This window comes from Lepeophtheirus salmonis, chromosome Z (assembly GCF_016086655.4).
Source record: "Lepeophtheirus salmonis chromosome Z, UVic_Lsal_1.4, whole genome shotgun sequence".
Lineage (NCBI taxonomy): Eukaryota > Metazoa > Arthropoda > Copepoda > Siphonostomatoida > Caligidae > Lepeophtheirus > Lepeophtheirus salmonis.
This window is the reverse complement of record NC_092584.1, coordinates 293,141-296,805: the sequence shown is the minus strand read 5'-3', so window position 1 is coordinate 296,805 and position 3,665 is coordinate 293,141. Positions and strand designations below refer to the sequence as shown.

The following is a 3,665-nucleotide window of genomic DNA, read 5'->3' as shown; positions in this document are numbered from 1 at the left end:
AAAATTAGACATGATATTAAACAATAAATTTATTCAACATGTTCTCTCTCAGCAGCCACCATCTTCTCCATCCTTCTCCTAAAGGATTTGCATGCCCTGATGTCTTCCTCGGAATCGACAGCATTCTACTCCCTCATAATGGATCCCTTCAGGGGCACAATACTCTTGTGGCTGACCTTGCACACCTCCCTCTCCAACTTCCCTACCAGTAGTAACCACACGGATTGAGGTCGGGGGAGTTGGAGGGCCAGGTGTTGCGATCCCAGAAAGTGAAGTCGTGGGAGTTGAAGAGGTTAGTGGTCCTCATGGCGATGTATGCGGGCGCTGAGTCTTGTTGGAGTATGAACTCCGTAACAGCGGCCGTATCCTTCATTCAGGGATGACGAAATCCTCCATGACTGCGCAATACCTTATCGTGTTAACCCTTTCCTTGGGATTGAAGAAGAAAGGAGGCATCAACTCACCGGTGCTGCAGATGACACCCAGGCTCATCACAGAGTCCGGGAACTTTGTGGTGAAGACTGCAGGGACCTCTTCTCTCTCTTTGGCAAGCCACCTGTCATTCTGGACGTTTTAGCTTCTGTCGACAGTCCAGTTCTTCTCGTTGGAGAAGACGATTCTTCCTCCATGGCTCTTCAGGTCATTGAGGAGACGCTTACCATTGGTGAGCCTGGTGCCCTTCATGTATGCCGTGAGGATGTGTTGTTTGGAGGCCAGTTACTTGTTCACTCCACGGTTCTTGGCTAACCTGCACAGGGGAGTCCCCGGTGAAGCCTTGATGGACTTCCGGAGGCCTTCAAGGAAGCGGGGAGTGCGAATTCGGTCATTTCTCATGTTGTGGACCTTGTGGCAGACCTTCCCCTCAACCTTCCAGACATTGAAGACCCGGTACACCGTGGTCTTGGGGTAGTTAAGAAGCTTGTAGATAGCAGAGGGCTTGTGTCCCGCGCGAGCCAATTCGAGGATGATGTCTCTCCTTGCTTGTTCCATGATGACTATTGTTTGTTTTCAAAACAATCGTTGTGGAAGTTATAGTGTATTGTTCACGCAACCTTTTATATTGGTATGATATAACCCCGAATATCCACATTATGGATCTGGATGAAGTTTAAAGGAGTTCCAATTTATCGTGGACACCCTGTATATACTTTAATATTTATGATGGAGTAGTATATAATATGTAATTTTTTCTTATAATTTTGTAGTTTGACAATGGTTACAATGGTATGGGAATGTATAAAGGACATATACATACACACAGGGCCGTGATAATATTGTAGAGAATAACGCGTGCGAGTAGAAGGGGGGGAGAAAGACATATGGTATTATTGTTTAAATACTGATGAGATTATCATCTGCCTGCTGTATTATGATTATTTATATATATTATTTTATTATATGATTTTTGAGGGTATAACGAAAGAATTTATTAGCAAAATGTTTAATAAAAATATACTACGTATAATTGACTTAGACGGTTTTTATCCGTTACAGTGGATTTGAAAACGTCACATTCTATGAAATTGTAATTCATTATGAACCATATTCTCAGAATAATAACTAATAAAACGACAAAGTAAGAGTATTTCGAAATATATTTGAAGTTCCAAGTTTAAAATAGAAGGCTTAAATTAAATATAATCTACATACTAAAAAATAAACCATCATACATTTAAGTTAAATATACAAAATTAAACAATTAGAATCATATAACTAATAATAACAATAAATTATAAACACAGAATATTGAAATAATAGATTGATCCAAATAATATTTTCTTGTTCTAACATCGGAATTCAGTTCAATATGTCATAACTTTAGGTTGCAAAACACAAGCCAGGCGTGGGGTTTAATAAAAAATATCATCACCCTTTTTTCCTCATGTGCAAGTTGCATATACAATTGTGCACAGGATAGAAAAATCTCTACCGATAAGATCTTAATTATTAATAATAAAGTAAATGTCAAAATCATAAAATAATGTTAGATTTAAATCCATATCTTCTTCCAATCTTAGTACGAACAGCTTCTAGAATCCCACTTTCATTTATTTCATGTTTATCTAAGAAAAAAAAAATCCATGCAGTAAAATTTTAAACCTTAATTACTTATCTTAGATATAAAAATTATGTAGTAATATCCGGCGATATTACTCCTTATTAAGAGCATCAAAAAAAGACCCCTGGTGATTTATGCTTGTATAACAACATACTATTATAATGAAGGATACACACAATTACTAATTATAATGCTACACCCAATGTAACTACCTCCGTTGTTGTGACCATTTAAGCCGTTGTTTTTGCCTTTTATGAGTTTTTTGAACATCATTTCTTGGAGCTTATGAACCATAGCTAATCCTTAAGTGACAAAAAAGTAATATTTATAGACTATGTAATATTGGAAAACCTAATGATCATACCAAAGTCTTTAAGCGAAGTAAGTAGTCTCAGACAAACTAGTTGCGAACCATCCAAAGCTACTACCCCCGTTGTTGTGACCATTTAAGCAGTTGTTTTTGCCCTTTACTGAGTTGTGTATCATAATTCTTGATATGTTTAGCTAAAATAAAATCATATTTTATGGTTAGATTTAAAAAAAATTGAATACTTACTGTGAGATAGTACAAAATTCAGAGTTCCATTTCGATATTCGTAAATACTTTTTACTGATAACATGATCATCATTTGGTGTGGATGACTCAAAACATTTTTATATGTACTTCTATATATGACATCAGTACCAACATCCTCCATTAATTTAATGATGGTTCCTCGGGAAGGGATATGTTTACCCTTGTATTTCTCCATAAATTTTTTGAACGTAGATGATTAGCAATGGATAAGGTTATATTACATGCAATAAGCATCGTTGTGAGATCAAAGTTAAAGTCTGACTTGATGTATTCATCGTCAAATTGATTTTATAGATGAATATCCATACTCTTGTTATGATATGAGGATAATGAGTGGCGTGTAATTCTAGACAGGGGACTAAAGGCACATTTATATCGACAAATCCGACAAACCATCTGTTTCTCATCCGGTAAGTATTTTCCAAATTCCTGGGCCTCCATTTTCATAAATCCAGACAGAAGGCGACGTCATTTTGGGGATTTTATTCAGTTCTCTATCGACTATCACCATCTCATATTATATTAATATTGAATAATAAAGGCGGGAATGATAACGTTCATGATTGATAGAAGAAGATGTATATTATTTAATCAATGATGCCATAAGTAATTCTTCTTTTCTCCTCGCACGCTTTTGTATTCTTACCAAAATTATCACCCTTACTTATGACCAACTCATAATAGTACTGAGTCATTATAATAAAATTACATATTTGTAGCACGTCCACCCAAAAAGGAAGTGAGATAATTTTTCTCAAAATTGAACATGGAATACTTTTTCCAACAAATTATTTAAATGAAAAAATGATTCTGATTAATCCTTTGGAGGCACCACAAATTGTACTTAAAGTAGCCAAAATTCCCGGCACATTTATAGAATTAGTAAATTAATCAATTATATATCTAAGACAATATTGGGGCCAAATTAAGTCAGATAGATAAAACGGAGGTTTTAAATCATCGCAGAAATTTGAATTCAAATCCTGTAATTTACTGTAATATCTCTTTCACATATTGCCTGTCATTTTA

The 3,665-nt window shown here is 35.5% G+C and overlaps 1 long non-coding RNA gene across 1 annotated transcript; it reads right to left on the bottom strand.

Moving 5' to 3' along the window:
• Positions 1 to 1,577: 1,577 nt before the first annotated feature.
• On the bottom strand, positions 1,578 to 3,218 carry LOC139907336 (uncharacterized). The gene is made up of 4 exons (XR_011783878.1): positions 2,616 to 3,218; positions 2,424 to 2,563; positions 2,272 to 2,361; positions 1,578 to 2,212 (listed from the first exon to the last, which is right to left on the bottom strand). It is a non-coding gene; the product is annotated as an uncharacterized lncRNA (long non-coding RNA).
• Between the last annotated feature and the right edge of the window lie 447 nt (positions 3,219 to 3,665).